Source organism: Panthera pardus, unplaced genomic scaffold, assembly GCF_024362965.1.
Source record: "Panthera pardus isolate Hobbes unplaced genomic scaffold, ASM2436296v1 HiC_scaffold_2, whole genome shotgun sequence".
NCBI classification, from domain to species: Eukaryota; Metazoa; Chordata; class Mammalia; order Carnivora; family Felidae; genus Panthera; species Panthera pardus.
Genome location: NW_026526765.1, coordinates 113496100 through 113515996, shown reverse-complemented (window position 1 = coordinate 113515996; position 19897 = coordinate 113496100). Strand labels below are relative to the sequence as shown.

The window sequence follows — 19897 nt, the reverse complement described above, 5'->3', positions numbered from 1 at the left end:
AAGTAGTATAGGGGAAACACTATTAACAATAAAAATTAACATTTTAATAGTTTGTTTTTACAAAAGTGTGTGTGCCTGTTAGTTTATTTTAATGGAAGTGTGAATGCATTTTTAAACTAGGTGTTTTGAAGTGTAGTTTACATACAGTAAATTCACTCTTTAAGCGTACAGTTTGAAGATATTTTTTCAAATCAGTTGTGTAATCTTACCACGTGAGAATGTAGAGCATTTACATCACCTCAGTTACTTTATTGTCCTTTATGGACAGTCCTCTTCCCTCACCTCACCTCTGTTCTCTGGAAACCACCAATCTGTTTTTCTTGTCTTTTGTGTATTCTGGAATGTCATATAAAGGGAATCAGACACTGTGTATACTTTTGTTTCTGGCTTTTTTCATGCATGTTATTGCATATGTTATAATTCATTTTTTTTTTTTATTGCTAAGTGGTATTGTGTACACCACAAATGTTTATTCATTCTCTGGTTACTAGGCATTTGGGTTTTTCCCATATTTGGCTTTTGTGAATAAAGTTTCTGTGAACATTTGCATACCGGTTTTGTTTTGTTTTGTGGAGAATTATTTTCATTTCTCTTGGGAAAATTACCTAGCAGTGTGATTGCAGGGTCATATGAATTTGTGTATTTAACTCTGCTGAAAACCTACCAAAGTGTTTCACAGACACTAAACCGTTTGCATTTGCACCAGCAGTATGGTGCATAGTTCTGCATTCTTGCCAGTATTTGATGTCAGTCTTTTAATTTTATCCATGGAGTTGGTGCATTGTTTGAATTAGCATTGTGGGTTTTTTTTTTTTTTTTTTAAGTTTATTTATTTTGAAAGAGCACAAGTGTGAGCTGGCGAGGGGCAGAGGGTGAGAGGGAGAATTCCAGGCAGGTTCTGTGCTGACAGCGCTCAAGATTTCATCTCACGAACCATGAAATCGATGTCAGTGGAAACCGAGTTGGATACTCAACTGACTGAGCCACGTAGATGCCCCTTGCATTGTGGTTTTAATTCGTATTTCCCTAATAATGATGCTGAACATCTTTTTATGTTTTTGGTGGTGTCTGTTCAGATCTTTTGCCTGTTTAGAAAAGATGAGATTGTCTTGTTGAATTGTAAGAATCATTTATATATTTTTAGATACAAGTGTGTGCAATACATGTTTTGCACATAATTTCTCCTAGCCTCCTAGAAATCTTTCTTTAATCCATAATTGCAGGATTTGTCTTGCTTTCTTCTAGAAGTTTTGTAGGTTAGCTTGTAACTTTTTTTTTTTTTTTTTTGCATGTGGTGTGAGCAGTGGGTTGAGGTTCTTTTCTTTCTTTTTTTTTTTTTTTTAATACTGTAGATGTCCAATTGCTCCCCCCAAAAAAAAACCTTTTTTTGTTTGTTTTGTTTGGTCTTTTTCCAGTACCATTTATTGAGAAGATTTTGTTTCCCATTGAATCAGTTTGAAATACCTCTTAAAATGCAGTTCTGCGGAACTGCTGATTTATTTATCATTGCCGTATATGTTAAGTCAGTAGTTGATAAATACAGATGCTAGCATAGATCTTTTCTGCCTTATTTTTAAAATCCGGATATCTCTTGCTTTCTAAAATCTTTTATAGGAAATGTGGACTTAAAAGGAGAAATTGTTTTTATGGGCATGTGAGTAAGACCTGTTGCAAAATAATGCCATCTTGAATTGATAGAGCAATCTTCTTTTGAGTGGCTTGAAATGTTAGATATTATCTAATTTGTACTTGAACATAAGTGAAAATATTTCTTCATTGGAAGTGAAAGGAGGGAACAAACTATCAACTTACTGTAAAACACTGACTCACCAATGGTTCTGGGATTCTTGAGTGCTAGTCTGCTAGAGATGTTCATTGCCTTAGCAGATGTTTTAGTGCCTACTGTGTGCCTGCTCTTTCATGTACTGAACATTTATTTTACTTTTATTATTATTATTATTTTTACAATTTACTAATTTATTTTAAAAGGATATGGTAGAGGCACTGGAGTGGCTCAGTTTATTTTTTTAAGTTTATTTTGAGAGAGAGAGAGAGTGAGCACAGTGGGCTGGGAGAGAGAGAATCCCAAGCAGGCTCTGCACTGTCAGCACAGATCATGATGAGGGGCTTGAACTCAGGAACCATGATATCATGACCTGAGCTGAAATCAAGAGTTGGGACACTTAACCAACTGAGCCACCCAGGCACTTCTGTACTGAATAGTTAGTAGCAAGGCAAAAATGTACTATTTCTGAACTCATCTAGTCGGTCTGCTCTGAAGTTCTGTGAATGCAGAGTAAATAGAGTCCTTAAATTGGAATTGTGGTTTCTTTGCTTCTGGTAAATAATAGCTATTTAATGATGACCAGGGTAGCCTTTGTAAGACTCTTACTTTTGCTCTGATAAAACTGTTTTTTTTTCCTGCCTCACAAGATTATCCTTACAATCCAGTGAAATAATGAGTGCTGAATGCTTTGAAATTGTAAAATGATGCAGACGTTATTAGCAGTATTGTTCTGGCTTCATCACATAGATAGTCGTGATTGAGGAGCATTATGATCAACTAGGAGAGAGAGAGCTTGTAGATTGGGAGCATAGGTAAATGTAAATTGAAAGGACAGAACTAAGCAGAAACCAGGTATATTTAGATTGTATTTTAGAATGTTTGAAATTGATGAAAATATAATGCATTGCCTTCTTTTGAAGCAATATTTGTGTAATCTGGGTTATGGTACCATAGTTTATGGTACACAAATGATTTCACGTTAAATCTGCAGTCCATCTCTCTTCCCCATATTATACTCTTGTATTTTTTAACTGTCTTCTTGACCTCTCCATTTAGTTTACAAATTTAATATATCCAAAACTGCACTCTTTTGAGTCTTAGCTCTATTCTTTCTCCATTCTTTCCTAGCTCAATAGATGGCTACATAGTCCATCTACTCAAGCTAAAAAAATGTGGCAATCACCTTTGGTTTCTTTTTTCCCATCTAATTAGCTAGCAAATCTATTTGAAATATGTCCATTTTTATTCCACTGCCACTGGACTTGTCCAAGCCACCATTTTCTCTAACGAGAACTACTGCTATAGCCTTGTAACTTTGTTCCTCTGCCATTCTTATACACTTGTAGTTTATTATTCACAGAGCCCACTGTACATACACATAATATGTAGACTCTAGGCTGTAAGCATTTATGCATTGTTTGTCCCTTCCATTTCTTTGCAAGCTTCCTTAAGGTCTGATACCATTGGCCTTTGGCCCTCTTTCTCTTTGAACACAGGAGGCATTTTCCTTCCTGTCTTAGGGCCTTTATGCTTACTCGTTCTTCTGTTTTCCCCTTGTTAGCTCATTTTTAGTGTATATGTTATATTCTAAGTGACCCTAACCATTCTGTGTGAAATTGGCAACCCCCCTTCCTAATCCTTTGGTTTCTCTTATCAGTTTATCCTATTTATTTCATTCAAAGCCCGGTCTCTGTCTTGTTTACTTTCACCCATATTTATCACTTAACTATTCTGAGGGCAGGGACCTTGTCTCATTTATTTGTTATATTCTTGCAGAGTAAAAGAATTAACAATTTAGATAATTTAGGTTAACTTATTTTTTTCCCCACCTTTGAGTATGTGCACTTGGTATTTTTATTATAGCACTGCTTTTTAACTGTTGGGGGACTAGGAGAAATTTGTTAGGGATTATTTATAGCCCAGTTGATTTGTTGTCAGATCATTTAGAAGCTTTTTTTTTTTCTGCCTAGACTTAAATAATTTGTTTTATGAGCTTTTAGTCTGTTTGCTAGATTTAAGACTGGCTTTGAATTTGCTGTTAGCTTATTGTAGGAACTGCCTTTTAAGGACTTACACGTTATGACCCTTGCCTTTAAAAATGTTCCTTAGTTAGAACTGTTGAGTTGGAGGGATTAAAACGTAGTAAAATTGTTCTCTCAAGTTTAAAAAGATAAAACACACTTTAAATTTCAAGGAGTAACTTTGAAATAAGTGAGTGAACAGAATTTTTGGCTCCTCATTTTCAGAAATGAGAAAGGCCCCGACAGTTCATTTATATTAACTAATGTCTTGTTTTGAGAAGGAGACATAATCTTTTTTTGTTTCTTCCTCCATGATACAAAAGGGGCTGTGTGCCCATAGAGTTCAATTATTTTTGGTATTAAAAATTTTCTCAGTGTGTTCTTGCTTTGGTTCTTTCTAAGAGCATGTTAAAGGTTGCTTACAAGGGGCTATACTTACCAAAGCTCTAGAAGGATGCTAAACTTGAGGCTGTTACAGTGGGTGATGAAATAATTGTTTGAAGGAACAGTAGCTAGGTTGAAAACTGCTTGAAAAATGCATTCACCTGATAATCATGATGTTTTAAGGACTTTTCGTTGTAACTTAGTTGCCTCAGTTTTTCCATTTAAGACAGACAACTGGTAGTTTTCAGATTTTTCACATGAATTACTCTTTGGTCTTTTTCATTAAAATGAATCCTTGTTATAAGAACATTGTAGAAATGGGGACAAGTGAGTGAAAATGTTTTCAAGTTAGTCCTTTAAAGTAGGACTTTGAAGGCAATTTGATGAGAGGAGCGTCGGTTGGAGACAAAGTTGGCTTAGGTTAGTGGAAAGCAAGTTAGGACTGCAGTGGTAGCTTAAACTGTTGCTCTTCTACGTGTTTTGGAGATTACGATTGTATTTTATATGGTTGTAGTTGTACCTCAAGGCAGTGCCTGACAGGTGAGACTAAAACTAACACACAGAATTTAGGGAATTACTAATACAGCTCTTACTAAGATTAATATTTTGTATAAGGTAAGATCTGTACTTAATGTATTCTCAGTTACAGTATGTAAATAGGCAAATATGTAAATATGAATTTCAGGGGGACCTGGGTGGCTTGGTATGTTAAGCATCTGACTTGGGCTCAGGTCATGATGATCCCAGTGTTCATGAGATCAAGGCCTGTGTCAGGCTCTGTGCTGACAGTGCAGAGCCTGCTTGGGATTCTCTCTCTCCCTCTGTCTTCCTCTCTCTTCCTTCCCTGTGCTTGCTCTATCAAAATAAATTAATAAACATTTTCTTAAAAAGCTTTAAAAAATAATTTCACTTATCACTGATTGGTGGGACCTTGGAAACTTATTATTATTATTATTTTTTTTTTTTCATTTTAAAGCTTATTTATTTTGAGAGAGAACACAAGCAGGTGAGGGGCAGAGAGATGTATAGACAGAATCCCATCCAGGCTCTGTGCCATCAGCATAGAGCCTGATGTGGGGCTTGAATTCATGAACCATGAGATCATGACATGAGCAGAGATCGAGTCGGACACTTAACTGACTGAGCCACCCGTGTGCCCCAGACCTTGGGAACTTTATTTACTTACTTATTTTTGACCTTGGGAACTTTAAAATGGGTTTCACATCTATACAAAAACCTATTTATCTTTTTTTGAAGAAAAGATTTTATCAGTATCCTCAGGGTGTACTGAGCACTGAGATACTTGTAAAGTCCTATGCAAATTGCCTAGTTAATAGTGTGTGTGTGTATATATTATGTATATTATATATATGTATTATACATAATAAGTGTATTATGTATTTTTAGCTATTGTCTTTATAATCAATAAATCAAGGTACTTGAGTTTCCAAATCTTTGATTTCATGTGAAGGTTCCGATCTCTGAACTCTTTGTGAAATGACTAGTTCATAGTGTTAGGTTCATTTTATAAATTCATTGGTTGAAACTTGTTTGCTGCTTTTCAGCCTTATTTGGCTTGAGAAAAAGGTAATGTTAGTTTGAGGATTCAAGAAATGATAAAGTTAAGTCAGAGTAAACAGAATTTAAAATTATTTTGAACACATGCACCCATTACAAATTACAAAAAGTACAAAGATTTTTAGAGATCACCCCCTCATGCCTGTTTCCCAGCACTTGTTCTTATCTGAAGAAACCACTGTTTTATGTACTTCTCTGGAGAGCTGTAATGTGTGTAAGCGCTTTATATTATTTTTAACGTAAGTAGTAGTAGCATGAGGTTCACCTTGCTCTACAGCCTATTTTTTTTTTCTTAAGGAAATATTTTGGATAGTTATTTCATAATAATGCATGTAAAGCTATAGCTATTCCATTCTTTTTATATTGATGGCTTAATGTCTGTTTAACCAGATCTTTTCATGTGCATTGTTGTTTTGTTTTTTTTTTTTCTATTAGAAATAATGGTAGTACCCTTGTAAATGTGGGATACGTTCTTTTTTATTTTTTAAGTTTATTTACTTATGGGAGCGAGAGTGAGCAGGGGAGGGACAGAAAAAGGAGACAGAGAAGAATCCCAAGCAGTCTCCATACTGTTAGTGCAGACCCCAGCACAACCCTTGGATCATGACCTGAGCTGAAATAAGAGTCTGACACTTAACTGACTGAGCCACCTAGGTATCCCGTGGGGTACATTCTTACAAGTGGAATTTCTGAGTGCAATTTTGAGTGCTATGCTAAATTGCTCTTCATAGAGGTATAACAGCTTAAAGTTTTAACACTATGTGGTATCAGATTTTTTTCTTAGGTGTTTTATCTTTTGAATTAAAATGAAAATTTTTCATACATATGACCCTTTTCTGTCAATTCTGTTTATATGCTTTCTTCATTTTGAAGTTCTTTTTTTCTGTTGATTTGTAGGAGCATTTAATATATGAAGGGAAGTCAACCCTTTATATTTACTCTTTGTAAGGAGTATTCCCCCCATGTTGTTTGCTTTGACCTTGGTTGTGAATTTTGTCGTAGAAAGTGCTCTTTGTGTTTATGCTTATATTTGAATATATAAATATATTTTTATTACTTGTGTTTTGTATGTCATACTTAGAAAAGGCTTACCTTCCCCCTTCTGAGATTATAAAAATTTTTCTCATGTTTTTTCCACAATTGTGTCAGTAATTTTTTTGTCTCTACCCCTTTCAGTCCTCATATTCAGGATTTTTATTCTTCACAAATAAATCTGATGTGGAGTTTTCAGCACAGTGTAACCAAGTATGGAATTACTTTGATATCATAGTAATTTAGTCTGCTGCATTTCCCATTTTGGTAGTTGGAAGATAATCCTTACCATTAATTGCACCTTTTTCTTTTTTACCTGTAATTGCTACTCCTGGTACCAGAAAGAATGCAGTAATCCCCCTACCTTCTTCACTTTCTTCCCCTCCATCCCCCTTCCTTCATTCCATAGTAGTATGCATTCTTGTCACAGAATATTGTTTAAAGTGCTTATGTAGAGTAGCTGCTCCATAAATGTTTGTGAATCAATTTTGTTATTCAATAAGCAGATATATCAAATGTTTCTTTAGGGAAAGCAGAATTTTCCTGTTTGTAAAGTGAAAAGAAATTTGAAGTTATTTTGGTTACTTTCTGAAAACATATTTGGCAGGGCAAGAGAATGAGTTAACTTTCAGTAATTTATGTTGGAGAACTTGAGAGATCCTGGTATTAAAAGAGCAAGCAAGGGGCGCCTGGGTGCCTGGGTGTGTTGAGTGTCTGACTTCAGCTTGGGTCATGGTCTCGCAGTTCGTGGGTTTGAGCCCCGCGTCGGGCTCTTTGTTGACAGCTCAGAGCCTGGAGCCTGCTTCACGTTGTGTTTCTCCCTCTCCCTCTCTCTCTGCTCCTCCCTCACTCACACTCTGCGTCTCTCCCTCTCAAAAATAAATGTTAAAAAAAAAAAAAATCAAACAAGGCCTTTTGAGACTGGAGGGGCTTGAGTTCTTCTTGTCTGTCCAGGTTCTGTCAATACTGGCTGTGTATCTTAGGGGTTGTTTGTCTCTTGGTAAATCAGTCCCTTTTTCAGAGCACATGTTTAAGCTGATTGCAGTGTATGTTTTCTTTTTTTTAAAGTGTATCAGTTTACTTCATTTGAACCCTCATAACTTGGGTATTTTCCTCATGGTAAATACTTCAGGTAAAAAACTAATTTGCTTTTACATCTCAACCTTTCTGATAGAAGGATTTGAGGTCACAACCTACCTTTCTTTTTTTGTTTGTTTCTTCCTTCTTTCCTTTCTCTCTCTCTTTTTTTTAAATAATTATTTGTTAACCCTGTTATAATGTTAGATCTAGAGGGACGGCCTTCTTGAGTCTTTAAGGATCTTCACTGTTTTGACTTCACTTTGTTTTGAACACATAGGCTCTTCGGTAATTAAGTTTATTCAAATTAAGTTTTGTTCCAGTTGAGTCCAATTTGTTTGCGGTATTACTCTAAATTACAATATACCATTACCAATCCTTAAAGGAAAAGGGTTGAATTAGAAAAAAAAGGCTGAATTAGAAAAAAAAAAATCAAGGATGACTTAACCTACTTGAGTTTTATGAAGAAAGAGAAGCTCAGTGAGCAAAAACTTGTTCATAGAGTAAGGCTTGTTTTTTTTGTAGTGAATTTTACATGAAAATTAAATCATTTTATGTTTCAAAGATCTTGAATTCTGTGTATTGTACCTTTTAGTAGTCTAGAAACTTGAGAAATAGAAGCATCGTGTTTCCAGTAATGATATTTTGTCCTTTAAAATTCTTTTTGAAGAGTGAATGTAGCTGTTTCTATATGTGATAATTTAATAATAAGAGTTCTTTAATACTCTGGTTTTTTTGGGGGGTGGGTGGGTCGTGTAAGCAAAGCATGGGAAGGTACTGAGCAATTAAAGAAGGAAACGGAGCATAAGGGTCTAACAAAATTCCAGGGTAAAAGGAAGCATTAAAATGAACCTTTTTAATGGATGGAAATTTGTAATGCTCTAGATTTCTTTTTTTTTTTTTTTTTTTTAATGTTTACTTATTTGAGAGAGAGAGAAGGTGTGTGAGCAGGGAAGAGGCAGAGATAGGAGACCCAGAATCTGAAGCAGGCCCCAGGCTCTGAGTAGTCAGCACAGAGCTCCATGTTGGGCTCAAACTCGCACCACGAGATCATGACCTGAGCTGAAGTTGGTTGCTTAACCGACTGAGCCACCCAGGTGCCCCTGTAATACTCTAGATTTCTTGTGAAGTTTTTTAATGCTTTCTTATATTTGAATGTCTAATCTATAATTTTAAGTAGAGTTCGATAACTGAAAATACTGGGCATTGTTTCATGGTCCAAACTGTAAAATAACAAACTATAGAATATTTTCCTTTAGTGTGGCCATGGTCCTTAGGCAAGTATTTTTTTTTTTTTTCTTCTTGATGTTTATTGCAGCATTTACCATCCTTTCTTGATGATCATCACTTTACTTATTTACTTAGTTACTTATTTATTTATTTTAATGTTTGTGTATTTTTGAGAGAGGGACAAAGCATGAGTAGGGGGAGAGGCAGAGAGATGGGGAGACACAGAATCTGAAGCAGGCTCCAGGCTCTGGGATGTCAGCACAGAGCTCGACGCCTGGCCCAAACCCACAAACTGAGAGATCATGACTTGAGCTGAAGTCAGACACTTACCGACTTGAGCTGTCCAGGTGCCCCTATGATAATCACTTTAAATGTTGATTTAAAAACATTTGTAGGCTCTGCTTAAGACCTATGGAATCAATCTATGGGGGGGGGGGGGACTCTTTTACTTCGTATTAGGGAAGTCTGGAAATCACTTAGCACTTAGTATGTGCCTACTTAAATATTAATAAGAATTTTACAACATTGAAAACAATTTCAGTGGAACAGGATGTCCTAGTATTAGTTCTCAAAAATTAGAAATGTGACTCACAAAACTATAGAATAAATGTCACAGACTGATCATTTTTAAAGAATGATTTTCCTTTTATAACCTGATACATGAAGGTTATTGGCCAGTTATTGTAGTATAACTCTTTGGAGAGTGGCATTTCTCATTCAGACAGGCTCTGCTTCTTTGGGTTATGCATCTTTGGCTAGAATATTACAAAGTAAAGTAGTGCTTTCTTCTGCTCATTGCATTCTATCATTTGGCACACTATTTCAGTTTGTTCTTTGACTGATGATATTCACTTTGATCTGTTGATTAAGGATTTCCCAGGCTATTTGCTTGGCTGTTTGACTGCAGAGCTGTAGTAAGTAGTTTGTTTTTGTTTGGAGGGTGGGAGGTACTTAGAAATTGTGTAAATAACCTCTTCTTCCTTTAATTTTTCATTGTATGCCTTTATATCCAGATTCATGGTGTTTTATTCAAGGGGTTGTAGTACAGCACTCTTACTTTTATTGAAGTGAAACTCATATTACATGATGTTAACCATTTTATTTTATTTTTTTATAAACAATGCATCAATTTTATTTCAGCCTTCACCTTTTTTTTTTTTTTTTTTTTTTTTACATTTTTAATGTTTACTCTTGACACACACACACACACACACACACACAGCATGAGCAGGGGAAGGAGCAGAAAGAGAGGGAGACACCGAATCCAAAGCAGCCTCCAGGCTCTGAGCTGTCAGCACAGAGCTTGACACGGGGCTCGAACTCATGAACTGTGAGATCGTGACTTGAGCTGAAATCGGACGCTTAACCGACTGAGCCACCCAGGTGTCCCAGACATTTTATTTTATTTTAAAAATCATGTTATTTTTTAGAGGGAGAGTGTGCGTGCAAGCTGGGGAGAGGGGCACAGGGAGAGGAAGAGAGAATCTCAAGCAGGCTCCATGTTCAGCCCAGAGCCCTAGACGGGGCTTGATCCATGACCCTGGGGTCATGACCTGGGCCAAAATCAAGAGTGGGATGCTCAACTGATTGAGCTATCAAGGCACCCCTGAAATTAACCATTTTAAAACACAATTCAGTGGCATTTAGTACATTCACAATGGTGTAAAACCACTTTTATCAAGTTCCAGAACATTTTTGTCATCGTAAAAGAAAAATAGGTATCGATTTAGCAGTCACTCCCCATTCCTCTGTCCCAGCAATTTTTGGCAACCACCAGTTGGCCTATCATCTCTATGGATTTACTTATTGTTGATATTTCATATAACTAGAATTATGCAATATGTGATCTTTTATTTGGCTTCTTTTCACCACTTAGCATGTTTTTGAGTTAACTCTTTTAGCATGTGTCAGTACTTCATTCCTTCTTACACTGTATATATATTATACCACATGTTTATACACTGATGTGTGATGGACATTTGGACATCCCACTTGTTATTGTGAGTAGAGCTGGTGTTGAACACTGGTGTGCAGGTATTTGAATACCCATTTTCAGTTCTTTTAGAGATATATACATAAATATATGTAGTATTTCTGGGTCGTGTGTGTGTGTGTGTGTACACACACACACACACACACACAGAGACATATATTTAACTTTTTGAGGAGTTACGGGAATTTTCCGCAGTGCTTGCCTCAATTTACCTTTTTACTAACAATGTCAAAGGGTACCAATTCCTCTCATATTTTTTTTATTTATTTATTAAAAAAATTTTTTTAAATCTTTATTATTTATTTTTGAGAGAGAGAGAGAGTATGAGCAGGGAAGGGGCAGAGAGAGAGACACAGAATCGAAAGCAGGCTCCAGGCTCTGAGCTGGTAGCACAGAGCCCGATGTGGGGCTCAAACACACGAACTGTGAGATCATGACCTGAGCTGAAGTCGGACGCTCAACTGACTGAGCCACCCAAGCGCCCCTTTATATTTTTGATATTAGATCCTTATCATATAGGATTTGCAAATATTTTTTCCCATCCTGTGAGTTGTATTTCCACTTTCTAGGTAATACCCTTTGCCATAGAAGTTTTGTATTTTTATGAAGGCCATTTTCCCCCCTATTGCTATTTATGCTCTTGGTGTCATCTAAAAATCCATTGACAAATCCAAAGTCATGGAGCTTTATCGCCTATCTTCTTCTGGTAGCTTTTATTTTATTTTATTTTATTTTATTTTATTTTATTTTATTTTATTTGTATTTTTCTGATAGCTTTTATAGTTGTTTGATGATCCATTTTGAGTTTATTTTTGTATGTGGTGTGAATAGTATAGTCCATTGAATATCCACCAGTCTCAGCATCATTTGTTGAAAAGACTGTTCTTTCCCCCATTAAATGTTCTTAGTGTTTTGCTCAAAAATTAACTGGCCATACATGTATGACCTCATTTCTGGACTCTTTGTTCTATCCCATTGGTTTATATATCCTTATGCTACTGTGATTTTATTTTTGTAGCTTTGTAATAAGTTTTGAAATACCCAAATGTGAGTTCTGTAAATGTACTCTCCTTCGCAGTTAATGTTTTAGATGTTTGGGATCCCTTGCAGTTCCAAGCGAATTTGAGAATGCCTTTTCTGTTTCTATGAAAAATGATGTTGGAATTTTAATAGATAGTATGCATATGTTATATACTTACACTGTGGTGGGCGTTGGTATGTTTGATGGTGTCCTACATGTCTTTTTGTAGCTGGGGTGCAGAGATAGGTGCAAAAGCACCTGGCTCTGAGAGTCCTCAATACACCAGGCTCAGCCCCTCAAGGCTGACAAAATCCAAAGGTAGAAAAGTGACTGGGGGTGAAACAAGAAAGGAATTTATTTCATTGAGGCCAACACCAGGAAGACTGTGGACTAGCATCTCAAAGATGATTTGTAAAATAACCAAAAATACTTCCGGGTTTTGCATAAGGAGAATGTATGCCAAGGAGAATGTGAGATAATTAAAATTTTAATGAAATTAAAAGAATTAATGGAAAAATCCATGGTGAACACAATGTAAAAGTGTAAATGAATATCAAGATCAGTAAGTTATCTTCTCTAAAGGTAGCAGATCTTTTCACACATGGGTCAAACAAGGAACCAACTTTTAGTGCTTACAGGTTGCAGCTTTTAATAAGACTTGACTAAAGATTTATTGGTTACAGAAAGTAATTTCAGTGCAATACAATAGGAGTTTTATTTCTGCTGTCTGCACATACTGCTACTTTGAGAGCTTTTCAAACAAGAGCCACTTTTACCTAAGTAGAGACACCTTTAACCATGTTCAGCTAGTGTTTTGTTGGAGATGCATGTCTGAAGACAAAAAGGAATAAAAATAAAGGAAAATTAAAAAGTAATTTAACTTTCCCAGTCTTTGCCTGTTGGGTCTTTGTTGGGGAATTTCTTGAATGGTTAGCCACACAGTTTACAACTTAGATTTCATTTCCTGCTCTTGTTGAAACTAAAGATCAGTCTGAAGTGAAAGTTGAGGGTTTTCTCAGGGTTTTTTTCTGAGCAAGTGTCTTGATCTGGGCATATATGGTGTGGTTTTCTAAGTCTCCTGGTATAAGGGAGTTCTCTGCAATGTCATAATTTCCCAGAGAAATTCTCTCTTGGCCTTTATTTACAGCCTTTGGGTGTGCTATTGTTTACTCAGTTATAAACCTTGGTCCCAGGGAGGAGGTTGTTGATTTGCTGTATAATGTTTTGCAGGAATGCCTCTAGCTTAGCAGTTTTTCCTTGCATGGTAGGTAAAACAAAGGCAGCTACCTCAGGTCATTCCTTAGCTCCCAGACAGGTTTATACAGACAAACATAATCCTTTGAGAATAAGGTCTACTTGACTCCAGAAGCAAACCTGGGTTTCACACTGGCTTCAGGACCTCCACTATGCTAGGGAAAGATGGGAGTCAATGACAAATAAAAATGCTATGAACCTTTTCTACTGTTTTTAAGTTTGCGTTTTCTGGATTCATTGTTTGCTTGATTGCTGTAAGCCTTTTGATTGTTTCAGAGTACTGACAAAGCTGATTTTGACAGATTTTGCTTGACTTTTTGGTGTTTCTGTGAAGGGGTAGGCTCTTGGAGTTCCTTTTTTGGTCATTTTTGTGTTGATGTCCTTCACATGTGTTTTCTTATTTTAATGTCCGTCTTGTCCCTGATTTGGCCACTGGGAACCCATTCATGCTGGTTTCTATGTCCTTTTGATACTTTGTAATCATTATTTAGACATTTCTTTGCTTTTTGCTAAAATAAAATATTCTGGGCTTATTTTGTCATCTTCTTTCCCCAGCCCTGGAATCAGCTATTTTTCAAAGCCCTGGTTTTGTTTAGTGGAAAACCATTTTTAGAAGTCAAGGCCCAGTGTTAAGTATGCTCATTGCTATTGGAGTCACTATGCTCAGGCTCTCTCATTGCAGAGTTGGGGGAGGTGTATATACATAAACAGGAATATTTACCTTTATGGTTATATGTGAACATTAGTATCTTAATATTATTTTTTAGTATCTTAATATTGTTAATATGGCTGAATTAATCGTTCATGATAGTGATACATTACATTACAACACCACAGCATTCTCCTTTAGTTTTCACCTTTTCTGTTACTAGTTGCTGTGTTCTTTGAATAGTATGAAACTTACCTTTCATTATTCTGAATACTTACTTGATTATTTCCCCTGTATATAATCAGTTTTCTGTCGTAGCCATTGTCACCTGCCCCATGTGGATACCCACCTCTCCCAGCTTAGCCTCTTGACTGTGATCACTCCTTTCTTCCCCGCACATGGATGCCTTCCTTACTACTCTTTTGGGCTCAGTGTCCCATACCTGACTGTCCCTCTCCGTGGATACCCTTCCTCACTTTGTTTTGATATCGACATCCTGTGCTGGGCCACTCCCAGGTGTTGATACCCTCTTATCTGACTCTGCCTGTTAAGATCTGGATCCCCTGGCTCCTCTGCTTTTCTCCCATATAATAACTGGGATAATAAGTGGGAAGAGGAAGACCCACTTTTTAAATAAAATCTAATATATTAAACTGAGCTTATACTAAAAAAGTATTTCACATGTGAATTTGAATAGTTGTTTTCTGGTTCTTACCTTATTAATGAAGGATTGTGAACAGTTTGGCTAAATGAAAAAGTTAACCTTGTTAAAGGGTTCTATGTAGATAGTCTGATAATAAAGGGTAGTTGTCTTTTTAGAACTTTAATAGTTATCAAGTTGAATCTTGAAAGGTAATTGGTAGTTGTCTTAAATTTTAATAAAGAGAAGAAACATTTTGGTGTTAACTTACCAAAGTCAACCAACCTAGTAACTGAGTTGATTTGAATCTAGGACAGAGTCTGAAGCCTGTGTTCTTTCTTAAAAATCTTTCTTAGTTAAAAAGTTAAAATGCCTTAGCTGTTAGTTGGTTTTGCATGTTTTTGACGTGCTTTGTGACTTAAAGTTTATTTATGGTGTCTGAAATGTAAACCATTATAAAGATAGTAAGTTCACTGTTCATCTAAATTTGAGGTTTTCATTGAAAATATTTGGCACAAACTTTTGGTGGGTTCAGAAGTAAAAGCATTATAGGAATTAGGAAAAATCATATTACTTGTGTACTTTTTGCCACAGTGCATTTTTCAATCTGAAGAACTCCATTTTGGATATTTAAGTCTGGTGCGTACACTTAATAAATATACAGTATTTCAATTAGGGTTTTTTCAGAACCAGTTTTCCTCTGGAGAATTTTTTTAATAGTTGATGTTTTAGACTGAAGGCATTTATTCATGAACAGGTTGTAAGTTGGTTGAGATTAGAAATTAGTATTTTCATACCATCAGCTTTTTTTGTAATTTTATTAAAAAATTTTTTTTTAATGTTTATTTTTGAGAGAGACAGAGTGTCAGTGGGGGCGGGGGTGCAGAGAGAGACTGAGACACAGAATCTGAAGCAGGCTTCAGCCTCTGAGCTGTCAGCACAGAGTCAGATGCGGGGATCGAACCCACAAGCTGTGAGATTATGACCCGAAGTCGGACGCTCAACTAACTGAACCACTGAAGCGCCACCATACCATCAGCTTTTAAAACTCTTAATTATTTATGTCTACATGGGCCCATCAGACCTAATGGATCTGGTGGAAGTTTTCTAATAACCTGGAATTACTGGTTATTTACCCCCCCCCCCCAGCAGTTTCCTGTAAGTACTAGTTTTTATATACAAACATTTTTGATGAGCGTATTTCTGATACTGTTTGTATTCATTTGTGTTAAGAAACAATTCATCATAGTAAATTTAAAGATCAAATTGGTTTTATTCAGTTTCATGAATGGGGTAGCATCCTATCTATCAAATAGATAAGAGCTTCTAGGAGCTGTACAAAATGGCAGGCTTTTATAGGCAGAAGAGGCTAGGGACAGGGAAAAAGTGGACTACTATATCTTTCATTAGGGAATGGAAGGGGTCTATCAGGTGATTACCTCACTAGTGCTGACCAAGAAATTCCAGACTGACCAGCTAAGATTTGATTTTTGGGAAGGTCTGAAAGCACAGTCAGGTTACATAGTAATAAGTCTTGGTTTGTTGATGTGGGGCTTAGAATAAGTGACTCAGTTTGGGTCTTTTTGTTTCTTTTTAACGTTTACTAGGGAAGCCATAACAAAAACAAACTGAGTGTCTTAAATAAATTTATTTTCTCACAGTTTTGGAAGTTTAAAGTCCAAGATCAAGATGCCAACAGAGTTGGTTTCCTCTGAGACTTCTCTCGGTTTGCAGATGACCACCCTCTTGTTGCCTCTTCACATGGTCTCTTTTCTGTGCAACCCTGGTGTCTTTCATTGTGTCCAAATTTTCTCCTCTTATTAGGGCACAGAGAATTGGAATGGGACCCACTCTAACACCCTCATTTAAGTTAATCATCTGATTAAAGCCTTTATCTCCAAATATGGTTACATTCTGAGGTTGGGCAGTTAAAACTTGGATATGGGAGTTTGTGGGGGCAAGGGGGCACAATTTGTCTCCTAATATTATGCAGGGAAAGTAAGAATGAATTCTGATGGCACTAAGTGTGGCTAAAAAGAAAATGATAGGGTGGCACTTTCGAAAATTTAATTTGCCTTTATACAGGTAAGGGGGTAAAATTTCTTGTAGCCTCCTAGGTTCCCTGGTTTGGGGCACTGTAAATTAGACTGACAAAAGACAGATTAACAAGAGAAAAGAAATAAAAGTTTATTAGAATATTCTCTCATAGGGGAGTAATTTAGGGATGGTTAGAATTTGCTAAATAACTCTTTACCTAATTCCATTGGGGAGAGAGGGAGGGGAGAAAGGGCAGTAATGGAAAAACAAGATGGCTTGGGAAAGTTAGGTAAGTGGACCCTTAGGAAAATTGATGGGAGAAATGATAGTTTGTGGCAATATCTCCGTTTGGGACTGAATTTTTTTTTTTTTTTTTTCTTTGTAGAGAAGAGTTGCTCCAGGGGAGCTGAATCATAAATCCTTTGGGAGGCTCTGCTTTTAGATAGATAAGGGATTTCAGGAACTAAAATGCTTTAGCTCAAAGCATTTGAGCTTTAGCTCAAAACTGTTAGGTTAAAATGGCATATTTTGGGGTGGCATATCATAATTCCTTCACACACTGTGTAAATGCCTTAATAAGCGTTTTTTACCTTTTTTTTCAGAACGTGAAAATTTCTACCATTAGCTATTCATACTTTGTTCGTTAAAAACTAGGTTCAAATCACATTTAAAGATATTGCAGAAATGAATATGTAATAATAGTGATTTGCCACCTAGGGATTGTTTTTAGCATATAAGTTAGTGAAGATTGTTTAAAATAAGCTTTAAATTATTGGTTATTTTAGGTTATCTGCATTTCCCTGTGAATTTTTGATATAAAGTATAAAAACTTTTTATTCCCATTTAGTTACTGAAACTAATTTTAAAGAGTTTCCAACAAAAAGTTGTTGGAAAAGTAACATCTTGTCACAAACATCACAGAGCAGCTTAGTTTGTAGCTTCATTTCAGAATAGATAATGAAAATCCTTTATACATCCAAAGACACTTAAGTTTTACTTTTAATTTCAGAAAACTTGAAAATGTAGTGTAAGATGACAGTAGAATTAGAGTTTACTGGATTGTTTGAATTTTTATGTAGTTAAGTATACTCTTCCATTTGTTTCATAAACGTATTACTGGAATTTGTCTCATATTTTTCAGATTTTATCAAGGTTTTTCCACATTGGGGTCATGGCTCATACGAGCATTTAGTATTTGAACATTTTCATTACCATAGTGAGTTAACCATTTGTATCTATTTCTGTATCTGGCCACTCTTAACCTTAACCTTTAAATTTTTAAATAGGTCCCTACTGTTTGGAATAGTAAAAAAAAGACTACTTCTGTAATATTTGAGAATGTTTTTTTAAAAAGTATTTTAGCAAGTTGATGTGACTAAAGGATTCTGCCATAGAAATTATATTTGAAAGAATTTGGAAAAAGGAAGATTAACAATGGTATTGATTATTATTTTTTTTTTTTTAAATTTCACTGTTGAGATTAAGCAATTGTAAATACATTAGTCATTAGTAAACTCAGACCTTGGTAATGCATAGAAAATTTGATTCCTTCATCAACTGATAGTCTAAACTTTATAATGAAAGGAGTACAGTTGTCCAGTTGGCTTCTGCATTATTTAAAACAAACAAACAGAGGCGCCTGGGTGGCTTGGTCGGTTAAGCGTCCGACTTCGGCTCAGGTCATGATCTCGCGGTCCGTGAGTTTGAGCCCCGCGTCGGGCTCTGTGCTGACAGCTCAGATCCTGAAGCCTGTTTCAGATTCTGTGTCTCCCTCTCTCTCTGCCCCTCCCCTGTTTATGCTCTGTCTCTGTCTCAAAAATAAAAATAAACGTTAAAAAAAAAACAAAACCAAAAACTATGAATTTCCTGTTTAGATTGGGCTGGCAACTTGAAACTTTGATGGAGTTGATAGAGGCATCCAAAAAGTTAAATTTAGAGTGCAGAAAAGCTGTAGCTCCTGAAATATTTAAGATGACTGTTGTGATGATTATAATTTTAAACAGCCATTTTAATTATGGGCATTTTCAAATACACCTGTGACTAGGGAAAAAGTATACACCTCCTTGTACTACCATTTATAAACATGTGCAGCCTTTTTTTAGAAAAAAAATTTTTTTTTAACATTTACTCATTTTTGAGGGACAGAGAAACAACAGGAGTGGGGGAGGGGCAGAGAGAGAGAGAGAGAGACAGAATCCGAAGCAGGCTCCAGACTCTGAGCTGATAGCACAGAGACTGACGAGGGACTCAAACTCATGAACTGTGAGATCATGACCTGAGCCAAAGCCAGACGCTCAACCGACTGAGCCTCCCAGGTGTCCCAGCCCGTACCCCTGTTGAACATTATATGATTTTTAAAGCAAATTAAAAAAAAAAAATGTTTATTTATTTTGAGAGGGAGACCATACTCATGTCTGAGCAGGGGAGGGGCAGAGAGAGAATCCCAAGCAGGCTCCTCTTGGAGCCCCACTGTCCACTTAGAGCCCCACTGGGGCTCAATCTGAGAAACTGAAATCATGACCTGAGTCTGCATCAAGAATTGGGACTCTTAACTGACTGAGCCACCCCAGGTACCCCTAAAGCTAATTTTAAAGCAGATCCCAGGTGGATCAGTTTAATAGACTTCAGTATTTCTTTTAAATACCACCATCACACCATTATTATATCTAAATTGACTAATAATTTCTTAATGTCATTTAATGTTCACTTCATGTTTAAATTTTTGATTCATAATATTCAGTCTTTAAAGGTTGTTTGGTTTGAGTAAGGATCTGTATAAGGCCCACCTGTTGTGTTTGATTATTTGCATATTGACAGCCATTTATTTGTTGGGGAAAAAAAAAAAAAACGCAGATCATTTGACCTGTCCAGTATCGTGTGATCTGGATTTGCTGGGTTATTTCCCTCAGATGTCCTTAATTTGTTCCTGTTTGTTGAGCTTCCTGAAAGTTGGTAGTTAGATCAGATTTCAGGTTACATCTGGGGTGGGAGCAAGAATGTATTATAGGTAACATGGTTGTGCATCTTCATGTGTCACATCTAGAGACACTTGATGTCTAGTCTATTTGTGATTAGACCATTGTAATTTTAAAAAATAAGGTTTACTGAGGTATAGTTTACTTACACTGAAGTTGGCCAGTATTAAGTGTACAATTTGATTTTTGACAGATGGGTACATTTGTATAACTACAATCA

At 36.1% G+C, this 19897-nt stretch overlaps 1 protein-coding gene across 3 annotated transcripts in view; it reads left to right on the top strand.

Annotated features, from left to right (window-relative positions):
* GPBP1 (GC-rich promoter binding protein 1) overlaps positions 1 to 19897 on the top strand; it is a 75487-nt gene that overhangs the window by 11702 nt on the left and 43888 nt on the right. The window lies entirely within an intron of this gene.